Source organism: Scylla paramamosain, chromosome 16 (genome assembly GCF_035594125.1).
Source record: "Scylla paramamosain isolate STU-SP2022 chromosome 16, ASM3559412v1, whole genome shotgun sequence".
In the NCBI taxonomy this organism is placed as follows: domain Eukaryota; kingdom Metazoa; phylum Arthropoda; class Malacostraca; order Decapoda; family Portunidae; genus Scylla; species Scylla paramamosain.
The window spans coordinates 9,722,957-9,736,476 of NC_087166.1; the positions used below are offsets into that span (position 1 = coordinate 9,722,957).

A 13,520-nucleotide genomic window follows, 5' to 3' on the forward strand; every position below is an offset into this window, starting at 1 on the left:
CAGGGCCTGACTTACATCATGACCAGTTCTTGTTCAGTGCTTTGGTGCTATGGCGACAAAAGGAAGACTGCATCTACTGAAATTAAATACTTTCGATTTCTAAAGGACGAGGAAATTAGAAAACAGTGCAACAGAGCTCTCTCTCTCTCTCTCTCTCTCTCTCTCTCTCTCTCTCTCTCTCTCTCTCTCTCTCTCTCTCTCTCTCTCTCTCTCTCTCTCTCTCGATAACAAAAGGAATTAAATTCTGCATCTGGTGATGAAATTTAAATAGATCTATAATAAACTACACTATTATGGTTTAGGTCAAGACGATAATATTATCAATGAAAGTAGTAAATTTAAATAATGTAGATTATCTATACCGCTATTTTCATGCCAACTGCACTTCTGATCTTGCTAACTGCATGCCTCCTCTCCTCCACTGCCTCGCTGCACAAGACTTTCTTCTTTCTCTTACCTCTATTCTGTCCACCTTTCCAGTGCAAGAATTAACCTTTATTCTCAGTCATTCATCTCTTTCTCTGATAAACTCTGGAACTCCCTGCTTGCTTCTGCATTTCCACCCTCCTATGAACTTGTTGTGAGTCGCTCAGCTAGCAGGCCGCTGTCTAAAACATTTACACACGTATATCACACTATGTATACTGTCTTAGTATATAAGTCTTTTACAGATTGCTAACAATGCCGTGTTCTGCATATTTAGCTAAATGAGAATGTAGAAGGAGCAGCTGGAGGAGAGGGGTGTTGGGCGCACTTGACACGTGGCGCAGGGATGTCAGAAGCGCTCTATCGCACTGACAGACACAGAGCTGGTAGTTCTGAATGGTCCGAGTTGGATGAGACGACAGTCTGAGTTGGTATTTCAGAATGGTCCATTGCCAACTCGGACCGGACCATCACCAACTCGAAGCACAATGTACCGACTCGGATCATAATAATAGAGCAACTCGGAACAGATCTAGATATCAATAAATAGAAGAAAAGGTAGAAACAAGAGCTTTAAAGCAATAAAATTCACGCATGCAAGAAATTGTTTGCAATCAGTTATTAACATAAAGACGTAAAACAAGATTAAGAGAAAAGAAAAAAATAAAATGTATTAGTTAAAAATAAAAACATAAAAGGTTTAAAGGAATGAAATTCACACATCCAAGAAATTGTATGCAATTCATCGTTAACAAATCTAAAATTTAAAATAAAAAGCGTAAAACAAAGTAGTTGAAAATAAAAGTATAAAAGCTTTAAAACATTAAAGTTCACGCATCCAAGATAATGTTTGTTGTTCATTATTAACAAACGTAAAATTACAAAGACGTAAAGTAAAACAACAAGGTTAAGAAAAAAATAATAATAAAATGAATAAAATGTAGTAGTTGAAAAAGAAAACCATAAAAGCTCTGAAAAAATAAAATTCACGCATAACATTAGGATTTTGTTGTTGATTAATTTATTACGTCCCTTGGCGTCATTCAGTTGATTTACGTTGACAAAATATAAGTTTTACACAGAATAGTTAAACACACACACACACACACACACACACACACACACACACACTCGCACTGACACATACAAAGAGTGAATATAGATAGATAAACAAATAATTTTGTTCAAGCAGTAAGATGGTGTGGTCAGCAGCCACCAAAGAGTGGGTGACGAGCCAGAACGCGGTCTATGTTGTGTTGCAGTAAGTACTGGCACATAGCTAGTAGCGGCTGCCCTTCGGGGAGCATGTCACTGACTTCTGGGCAGGTCAGGCAGTGTTGCAGGGTGTTGGCATTAGAGACATAACACAGAGGGCAGGAGGAATACTGGGGCACAACCACTTCCCAGCGACTGCAGCTGACACCACATTGTGCCTCCTGACCATGAGGCCCCGGCGACGATACTTGTACCTGTTGGGGCGGAAGGCATCGTAGTGTTGGATGGAGACACTGGTCGGTTTCTGCTGATCCCTGCAGTGGCTGGTATCCACAAGGATGGCAGCATGGATCTTCGAGCAGCAGGAGAGCGAGGGTGAGGGAGCCAGACCACCAGCAAGCAGGTCACAGGCAGCCTTGGCTAGGTTGTCTACCATGTCACTGCAGCCGAATACCAATATGAGAGGGATCCATAGGAATTTCACAGTCAGGCCTCTTACACTCATCAGAGATAGAATGCGTTGCACTAAAGATTGATAGGCAAGTTTTACGGAGGAGAAAGCCTGAAGGCCAGATTTAGAATCGCAAATCACCACGCCACTGATTCCCCGTTGATAGAGAAGACTGGCTGCATCTAAGACGCCATACAATTCACAGAAAGAGGAGCTGGATGAGTTAAGTAGGTTGCGACCCACCCATCCTCCCGGAGGAGGGTCCATCCGTGTCGAGGGAAAACACCGCACTCCCCGCCTTCCCATCCGGCCGCAACGACCCTTCTGTGCACTGGTGGTGGGACGCCTTGACTAACGCTATGGCCTCCAGTGCCAGCTGTCTTTGCAATATGGGAGGATCAGTCTTCGAAGTGGGAGTGTAGCACATCTATGGAATGGGCAGCATTTACGGGGGCGGGCCAGGAACAATTTCCCACTCGGGGACGACACCATCCAGGCTGCGGATGATGCTACACAGCGTCTTGACGAGCATGTGGCCACCAGGCTGGAGAGGAAGCAGGCGTGATCGAGGATCCAGAGAATTACGTATTATCTGAGAATAATGTGGCACGATCTGTGGGGAGTGAAGACTGTAAATCTCGTAAACCTGGATGCTATTCTCTCACTGGTGGATGGCATTTTAAGCTCCGCTTGCATATTCACACTCTAGCATCCTAAAATAACTCTTTAAATCTTGATTCTGAAACTTCTCAAGGGGCAGTAAGGAAAACTTGGGAAGATGAACCAGGGCCGGAGAGAGATAATCAATAACCGAACGAATAAATGTGATGTAAATAGTCCGGGCTACAGGTACGGGGATACCAGCTGCATTGTTTGTTGGTCATTTAAGTGAAGTGAGACGCTTCTGTAGCCGAAACAGTAGATCTTGGATCACTGGAGGATCCCGCTGACCAGCAGTGGCCCGAGGGATGTTCACAGGTGGCCCAAGGTAGAGGTGCTGCCTACACCAAGGAATGACGCACTCGCTCATGGTGAAGCTGTGGCAAATGAACATTAAGATAATAACATTCACTGCATCCTTTGCCTTCAAGAATTATACTGCTTAATACAGACTAGGGTATGCAAAAGGTTTATGTGATGAAATCGCCGGACGCTAGAACGCATTTTGTATAGAATTCAGCAATTTACACATATATGTTTAATTTCTGTAATATACTAATAAATCAGGAAAACTGCACTTAAGGCTGTAATCTCACCTGTCGGGGACACTTCATGTTGAGGCACACCAAACTTTTGTCCATGATGTGCTTAATACGGGTAGAAATGAAACCTGGACTGGGCATGAGTGAGGGTGAGAGGATGATTCGAATGATTCACTTAAGGTTTGGATCTTGAGTTCAAGCTGGAATAAACGATGCTTCAAGTTTGTAATTAAAATGGCCAGAGTTGGTCGTTCAGAATGGTCCGAGTTGGTACTACCCCGTTTGAGAGACCCTGGTTTTAATACGGTACATTTTATGAACAGTACTTCACACCCATCCATCTCATCCCCATACGACATGACACGCCGGTCCACCTCGTGTGATGAGTGGGTGTGTGTGTTGTTATGGATTTTTTTTGTGCATTTATAGATGACTGTATGTGATATTGTAGTGTTAGGTGTGAGTGATTCACCTACGGTGAATAGTGTTAGGTGTGTGTGATTCACCTACGGTCGTCTGCTGGTCACCCAGCCAGCAGCCGTTCCCCCTACGGGGAGAGCTCGGAACTCATAGTGACCGATCTTCGGGTAGGACAGAGACCACTGATACACCGGGATAGCGAGGGCACAACCCCTCGGGTTACACCCCGTACGTACTTGCTGCTAGGTAAACAGGAGCTACACATTAAGAGGCTTAACCTAACCTAACATGGGCTACACATTAAGAGGCTTGCCAATTTGCCTCGCCGCGCCCGGGATTCGAACCCGGGACTTCATGGTTGTAAGCCGAGCGTGCTAACCACTACCCTACTACGTGTGTGTGTGTGTGTGTGTGTGTGTGTTTCAGATCTATATAATACATTTTAAGGTGGGAATTCGAGACAAAAAAAAAAAAAATGTGAAATTAAGTTTAATTGCTGAAAGTTTTTTTTTTTATTTTTTTATTTGTGGGAAGAATTCTATTATTATTATTATTTTTTCTTATTTCCGTTAAGTCCTTAACTCTGCTTGATATAAATCCTATAGAGAGGTATATTGTTGTTGTAGTGTATTATTACTTTATTCTATTTTATCTATTCATCATCATCATCATCATCATCATCATCATCATTTCTTCTACTGGGCAAAGCTTTTTATATTAGGTTCCGACAAAGAATTCTCGTTTTCTATTCCTCGACGGAGAAACTCGTGGGTGGTAGGAGAGACTAACTTCTCGCGGAAGGTTTCTGTTCACCGTGTTATGTCCACTAATTTCAGCTGGCTCTAATTGAAATAATTGCAGTTTTCATGATTCTTGTGATGGCTCAATTTGACTGGTCTCGACTGGTCACAACTAGGTTTCCCTCCTCCATTCTCCCTCCGGTCTCGGTGAAACTGACTGAAACCGGACAAAATTGATACGCATTCACTGAGCCGCTGGGTGTAAGAAAGCCGTGTTTTCTAAATTAACCCCAGCACGACAAGAAGCTTGCATGCATTTTAACTCCCTCGACTCTGCTGGCGTTTCAAATTTTCGAGTACACAACAATTTGTACAGACGGCAGATCTAGTTATGATTTTTTTTTTCTTCTTCTTCTTCTGGTTACATTTCTTGATTTCTAACTTTATGCGTGGGTTTCACTCTAGAGTCCGAGCTGTTTTTTTTTTTTTTCAATTCACAAGTTCGTGAGTCTTCTACAGATGACAGATTAACTTAACATGATTTTTTTTTTTTTTCATATTTCTTGAATGCGCTTACTGTCCTTCGCTGTTTTGGCAATGTGGAACAGCCTGGTTACGTGTGACATCAGCTGTGTCTTGCTAAAAAGCCTGTTTGCTTTGTAACCTGGATGTATACCTTTCGACTACATAAGGTGATTTTTCTTACTTTCACAAGTTCGTGACTTTTCTACCGATAGTTGGACTGCGAGGAGCGGGTTGTCTGGTCCTCGCGGCCTCACTAAAGTAATCTCAGCTCACTATAGGAGGAGGCAGTAGACACCTGCCGAAACGATAATTACCCCCAGTGAGGTCTAAAGCACTGAATCAGGGGGATACTGTGAACTTGCCATTAAACCCAGCTGTCATCTCACTGAATGTTTCCCTTTGTGTCTCGCAACACAAGGGGGCAGTCACAGTCTGCCCTCTAAAGACCACTCTCTTCCTTCACACAAAACTACAAGCACCTAATTACACACACCTTTCACCCAGAATTCAAAATCAAAATGACGACTCCTACATCAATCTCGGAATCCTCATCTGGGGAGAGGACCACGAATATCCCCAGGTCGGACTGCTCTTCTGATATCGACCCTAAGTTTCTTGACATCTTCCTCAACTTTTTCTTCATTAACTTCTGCAACATTCGCGGTCTCAGATCTAATTTTCAATTTGTAGAACACCACCTCTCCTCTACTAAACCTCATCTTCTTTTCCTCACTGAAACGCAGGTGTCTGAGGCAACTGACAGTAGCCCCTTTTCTGTTCCCTCCTACTTTCTTTATCCTCATTTTCAATCCAAAGCTGGATGTTGCGTTTATGTGTGCAACGACTTTACTTGCTCTCGTACCCACGCTCTCGAATCTTCCGAGTTTTCCACCATCTGGCTACGACTAGAGTCACTCTCAAAAATTTATCTGTGCTGTATACCTCTTGCCTAACCCCTCTGACTATAAGAAATTCTTTGACTATTTAACTTCTAAAGTGGAGCACACTCTGACTATCTTCCTTTTTTGCAGAGATCTCCATTCTTGAAGATTTCAATGTTCACTACCAGCTTTGGCTTCCCTCTTCCTTCACTGACCATCCTGGTGAACTAGCCTTTAACTTTGCTATCCTCCGCGACCTAGAACAAATGGTGCAACACCCTACTCGTAATCCTGACCGTCTTAGAGATACGGCCCCGTATTCTTGACCTTTTCCTAACCTCTAATCCTTTTGCTTATGCTGTTTCCCTCTCTTCTCCAGTGGGCTCCTCCGATCACAATCTCACATCTGTATCTTGTCCTATCGCTCCAATCCCTCCTCAGGACCCCCCAAAGCGGAAGTGTCTTGGGCGTTTTGCCTGAGGAGGTATTTTGCTGATTTTCCTTGGAATGACTACTGCTTCCGTGTCAGAGACCCGTCTCTGTGTGCTAAGCGCATAACAGAGGTGATAGTGTCTGGCATGGAGGCGTACATTTCTCATCCTTTCTTTCGATCTAAACCTTCCAAAACCTTGGTTTAACACAGCCTGTTCTCGTTCTATACATGATAGAGAAGTGGCCACAGGGTGTACTCGACCCTTCCATCACCTGAATCTTGCGCTTTATATTTCTGCCCGGAATCATACTAAGTCTGTTCTCCAACTAGCCAAAAGAACTCCTTCATTAATAGAAAGTGCCAAAATATTTCAAGATCTAACTCCCCTCGTGAGATCTGGCACTAGACGAAAACATTCTTATCCTCATTTATTTCAACCTCTCATCTGTTTCTAAAGCCGAACTCTTCACTCAAACCTTTACTAAAAACTCTGTCTTGGATGATTCAGGGCTTGTTTCTCCTTCTTCTCCACCCTCTGACTACTTCATGCTACCCATTAAAATCCTTCGCAGTGATGTATTCCATGTCCTCACTGGCCTAAACCCTCGGAAACTTATAGACCTGAGACTGTGCCTCCGTGCTTGCACCTTGTCTAGTCAAACTCTTTCAACTCTGTCAACATCCACTTTTCCTTCCTCCTGGAAGTTTGCCTACATTCAGCCTGTTCCTAAAAAGGTTGACCGTTCTAATCCCTCAAACTACCGTCCTATTGCTTTAATTACCTGCCTATCTAATTTTTTAATCTATCCTCAACAGGAAGATTCTTAAGCATCTATCACTTCACAACCTTTTATCTGATCGCCAGTATGGGTTCCATCAAGGCCGCTCTACTGGTGATCTTCTGGCTTTCCTTACTGAGTCCCTCTTTTAGGGATTTTGGTGAAACTTGTGCTGTTGTCTTGGACATATCAAAAGCTTTTGATAGAGTCTGGCACAAAGCTTTGATTTCCAAACTATCCTCCTACGGCTTCTATCCTCTCTGTCACTTCATCTCAAGTTTCCTTTCTGACCGTTCTATTGCTGCTGTGGTAGACGGTCACTGTTCTTCTCCTAAATCTACCAACAGTGGTGTTCTTCAGGGTTCTGTCCTGTCACCCACTCTCTTCCTTTTATTTATCAATGATGTTCTAAAACCAAACTTCTTGTCCTATCCACTCCTACGCTCTTGCACTTTTCCACGTCTTTTCGTAGATATCCAACCCTTCAGGAAGTAAACTGTTCACGCAGGGAAGCCACATAACGCCTGACTTCGGATCTCTCTAAAATTTTTCATTGGGGCAGAGCAAGCTTAGTATTAATCAATGAATCAAAAACTCAACTCCTCCATCTACCAACTCGATACAACCTTCCAGAAAAATATCCCCTCTTTTTCAATGACACTCAACTGTCCTCCTCTTCTATACTGAATATCCTCAGACTGTCCTTTACCTATAATCTAAACTGGAAACTTCACATCTCATCTCTAGCTAAAACAGCTTCTATGAAGTTAAGTGTTCTGTTTCGTCTCCGCCAGTCTTTCTCACCCCCCTCCCCCCAGCTGCTAACCCTGTACCTTACCTGTGCTTTATCCGTCCATGTATGGAGTATGCTTCACTTTTTTTTTTCGAGGGATTCCACTCATATCGCTCTTTAAGACAGGGTGAAATTAAAAGCTATTCGTCTTATCAACCCCTCTCCTCTAACTGATTGTCTTCAGCCTCTCTCTCATCGCCGCAATGTTGCATCTCTTGCTATCTTCTACCGCTATTTTCATGCCAACTGCTCTTCTGACCTTGCTAACTGCATGCCTCGCTTCTTCTCGCGGCCTCGCTGCACGACTTTCTTTTTTCTCTCACCTCTGTTCTGTCCACTTCTCTAATACAAGAGTTAATCCGTATTCTCAGTCATTCATCCTTTTCTCTGGTAAACTCTGGAACTCCCTGCCTGCTTCTGTAGTTCCTTTGACTTGAAGTCCTTCAAGAGGGAGGTTTCAAGTCATTTATCCTGTAATTTTTTACTTAAGTTATTTTTTTTTATTTAATTTCATACAAATTCATTACTTTTCTCAGGGCGACAGGTCAACTTAACAAGAGTTCCTATCATATTTCTTGATTACTTTGTGCTTGGGCTGCAAGGGGCTAGTGGGCTGACTTGGTCTAGTGGTGGGCTGGTGCTGCTCGTGGTACTGCATTTTCTTTTCTGTATCATCTCTCATGTGTGGTTGTTGAGTCTTGTTGGGTCTTGTCCTCTATTCTTCTAGTCCAGATTTTGATTTTTTTTTTCAGTTTCTTTTGATGTTTAAAGGATTAAACACAAACTAACCTGAGATTGAAGCTTTTAAATTCACATTCCTTAGAGGGAAGTAGGTTAAGAGAAGATCCGATAGAGGTAATCAAGTGGTGTAGGCACATACATTCATTCCTATCGTTAGCAACTTTTTTTTTCTCCATTTTTTTATTGTAAGTCCTGTTGCCCTGGTGCATCAGGGCTAGGACGGTACTTCCTATCGAAGGACTTTGATTTAGTATTAGGAAACCGTTACCCAGAGCACATGCTCATTCTATCCTTGAACCGTGTTTAGGATTCGAATCCGTGCGCTTGACGACCCCTCGGTCCCTGAAGCGCGCGTGGCTCCACTGCACCACGGAGACATCAGCAAAATGATCAGGATCAGTAATAAGGACAGAAGAAGAACTAACAGGTTCAAGCAAGATAAATTTAGATTTAAAAGAAGATAGGAAGGAACTGGTTCTCAAATGGAGTGGTAAATGAATGGAATAGATACAGTAATGAAGTTGTTGCTGAGTCATTAGGGAGCTTTAAAAGAAGATTAGAGAAATTACGGATGAAGTGGAATAAGTACGCACGCCTGACGGATTCTTGCAGTTCCCCTTCTTTCCTTATATTCTGCCAAGGACGAAGCGGGACAGCCCAGGGCAGCATTGGTTCTTTCTGGTCAGGACCGATTAGAAGTGACGTAAGTCGAACACGAGACGCCTAGTTAATTGACACTGTATACAACTACGTATGGACGGACGCATCTACGTATGGATTCCGTGACCATATTCCTAAACACCTCGGCGTCTCACCTCGACTGCTTCGAACAGGCTATGGTGGAAGTTTCTAGGATCTTCATGGACGCTTTCATGATCTTTTGGTTAGCAAGGATTCTGCATCGTGAATGGGGAAAAAAAATATACGTGAAAACCTGACTAGTAATCTTTGTGGCCTTTGAAAAGAGAGAACAGTTTAAAAATACAGGATCTGCAGCATAAATGGCAAAAATATACAAGGAAAACACGGCCACTCATTTCTGTGGTCTTTCAAATGGTCTTAATGAGAGAATAAAGCGTCTGAAAATATCAGCCTTCAGTGAATAGCATGGCGGTAGTTTAATTAATATAGATATTGATAAATAATAATGATGAAAACAGTGATAGAAATAATGATGAAGATAAAGAATAAGAGACCAGAGATAAGAATTATTCACAGGCCTGACTTATGACTCAGTTTAGTTGTCTTATGTAAGTACTTTGCAATGATAATGATCTTGAGTGTAATAGCAACGATAATAGGTAAAATAAGAGGTAAGATTTAAGAATTATTCACAGGCCTGACTTAACTTGGCTGGGTTTTGTACTACGTATGTAAAATTTGTCTCTGTTTATGTTTTGCTGGAAATTTGTTTTGCTTTGAAATTTGATGAAGATGTGCATGCATTATCCCCCCCCTCCCTCTCTCTCTCTTTCTCTCTCTCTCTCCCTCTCTCTCTCTCTCTCTCTCTCTCTCTCTCTCTCTCTCTCTCTCTCTGATAAAGCCATTATCAAGCAATTCTGTCCATTGCCTCACCTCGGCCTGTCTGATAACACTTCTTAAGGTGTAGAATTCAAGCACATTCAAGATTATGATGCTCATCTATCTCATTTTGCTCCTGCCCCCCACCTTTCCCTTCCTTGCCTCAAACAGACAGACACACACACACTCTCTTTTCTCTCTCTCTCTCTCTCTCTCTCTCTCTCTCTCTCTCTCTCTCTCTCTCTCTCTCTCTCTCTCTCTCTCTCTCTCAAGGAGAGTGAGTCTTCCGTTCACTCCTCATCCCGCGTCAGACCTTTCACGCCACCCTCAGCCCCCCACACCTGACACCCAAGAAGACAACAAGCTGCAGCAGGAAATGGAAGCACTTCGCGGCGAGGTGAAGGAGCTCCACGTGTCACAGGCCGCTCTGCAGAAAGAGAATTGAGATCTTCGGGTCTTGATTTCTTCCATGCATTCATTGCAGGAGGAGATGGCCAGCATGAAGACCATGATGTCCCAGCTGTTCCACGCATTCCTGGGAAGCGGCCACCATCAGCGCGAGCAACGATGTAGAGCTGCAGTGCCCATGGAGGCCGACATGACTGCCTTTCCGCCCCCCCCCCCACCCGACCACACACACACACACACACACACACACACACACACACACACACACACACACACACACACACACAGGCGTCATAATGGAGGAAACGGCCTCACCGGTGGAGCTCCAGCATCATGTGAACCATGAAGCCATGGAGCAGGAAACAGACCTTTCCCCCACTTCAGGTGCCCCAATGAACCCCCATCGTTGTCACAAGTCCAATCGCCAGCGGCAAGTGACCCAGGCTCAGGTGAAGGACAGCGGCGACCTACCGTGTCATCTGACACCTGGCAGGACCTGATTCCAACTCCCCCGGGCTAGTTAGCCCTCCAGAAATGACGGAGATGGCGGGAGGAGGCGTCACCACCATGCGCTTCTTCACTGGAATATTCACGGACTGGTGAGTAAGGCCACCCTCCTGTAATATATACACACACACAACACAGCCGTCATTGTTCAACAGGAGACCCTGGTGACGGACCTAACAGTCCTGAAACTTGGGAGGCAGTACCAACTATTCCAGGAACCTCACCGGCAAGGCGGGTCGCGAGGTCGTGAGAAAAGATATTCCGGCTACCCCGATACATGACCCTCCAGCCCTGGGGGAACAGGCGGACTCTCTCTGTGTCACGCTCCATCTCAGTCACGTCCCTGCGACAGACGTGTACTCGTACAATGCGTATTGCCGACATAGGTCAAATTTGAATCTCTTTCCTCTGCTCGAAAATAATGATGGAAGACCCGTGCTGCTAAGAGGGGACTTCAATGCTCATCACCCGCTTCTCGAAGCGCGGAGCGGCGGCGTAAACCAGCGAGGACGGCATATCACACAGTTGCTGGAGGACTTCCCGGCGGCAGTGCTTCACGGTGAGCCGCATCCCACGCATATCACGGGAGGCAGACTGAACCTCACCATTATGATGAACGGGGACGGCCAGGACGTTCAGGTTACTCCCGTGCCAGACCTCCTGAGTGACCACTGGGCCCAGGTAAACCTGCACACTAGCAAACAAAGCGGCACTGCACGGACTACCGAACGAAGATGGGACACACGGAAGGCTAACTGGAAGACATTCACGGACCTCCTCAGTACCTGGTATGCCAATATAATGTTCTTGAATCTGTGCATGTATTTACAAGTGATCTCACCGTCGCCATTCAAGCTGCAGCCGACGCCTCCATGCACATTCAAGGAAAGAAAAATACAATCCAAGCAAAAGAGTATCTCTGATGCTATGATGAACGAATAGAATTCCTCACGAGGACAACTCGACGGCTGACAGACATATATCACTCCACGAAAAATGAGGTAGACGGGGCAAACCTGCAGGAATGGATAATTTATGCAAGGGAACAAACCAACATCATCCATGAGGAGAGATGGCTGCGGCACATGGGACGCCTCACCCACGCCACAAACATGACAAGTGTGGCAACACGTCAACCGTGTGAGGGGCAATCCTAGCTAAAAGTCACTTTTAACCAGGAGTAAAAGCAAAATCTAAACTCGCTATACGTGCTATGTTTAACACTTAAGAAAGATCTTAACCATTATGTTTCTGCACTTGAATGTCAAAACAATACATAAAAGTATTTAATGTTAATTTATATTTAAATTTTCGATAAAAAAAAGAACCGGACTACTGACATATTTTATGGGTTTAATTATGTACATGAGGCGAGTTCAGACTCGAACCCGCCCCGGAGATGTGAACTCAACAACGGTGGGGGCAGCTTGGCCAAGCCAAAGAAAGAGAGAGGCAGCTCTTTCAGGCTAATTGAGTGACATACTAGTTTCTGCTCAGTGCAAAATGGTTTTAAAGATTCTGCTTATCCGTGCAAGCAGCTGTGGGAATGGTGGAGTCTGACTGAATGCAATTAGCTGTATTAAATTTCACTCCCTACAAGCAGCTGGTAGATGACTTGGTTAAGATGGGTTGAATTCAGAAGGATTTGTTAAATTGTACTTACTCTCAGCAAGGGACTATGGGATGACTGGGTGAGGTCGTTAGTTGAATGCAGAAAGATAAATTAAATTCCAGTTACTTGGACTGTGTGGTGACGAGTTAAGTTAATTTGACACACACACACAAACACACACAGACACACACACACACACACACACACACACACACACACACACACACACACACACACACACACACACACACACACACACACACACACACACACACTGCCAAAACACAATTTAGAATGGATATCGGTGTCATGAGCTACAATTGCATTCTACAGTTAGCTTTATTTCATGCCTTACTTACATATTCTGACTCCTAACCTCTGGATGCAGTAATTCTTATATGTGTGCTATTAATGACACTAATGACTAATGACTAATGCTATTAATGACAGTGGGGAATCCTGCAGCTTATATAACGTGATTGTCTCATCATAATATCCTTGAGAGAGAGAGAGAGAGAGAGAGAGAGAGAGAGAGAGAGAGAGAGAGAGAGAGAGAGAGAGAGAGAGAGAGAGAGAGAGAGAATAAATCTGAAGATGCCGTGCAGTGTGTGAGCCTGAAGGGTTTTGGCTGATGGTTGGCTGCGTTGTACCGAAGTTATGGCCTTTAATCTTGCTCCCTATAGCGTGACTCCCTAGTGCATCCCTCACAAGTTCTATCACATATAAAATGTCTCCAAGGGCAAGCAGAACTCTCTCGATCAGCTGAGCATCACTATGGGACTCCTTTGCCGAAAATTGAGGTGTTGGGCTGTCATCCTGCCGCCTAAAAGTAATTTTTGGCACTTAGAAGTAGTCCTCACCACTCC

At 44.2% G+C, this 13,520-nt stretch overlaps 1 long non-coding RNA gene across 1 annotated transcript; it reads right to left on the reverse strand.

Moving 5' to 3' along the window:
- Positions 1–1,350: 1,350 nt before the first annotated feature.
- On the reverse strand, positions 1,351–4,095 carry LOC135107985 (uncharacterized). The gene is made up of 2 exons (XR_010272083.1): positions 3,349–4,095; positions 1,351–3,129 (listed from the first exon to the last, which is right to left on the reverse strand). It is a non-coding gene; the product is annotated as an uncharacterized LOC135107985 (long non-coding RNA).
- Between the last annotated feature and the right edge of the window lie 9,425 nt (positions 4,096–13,520).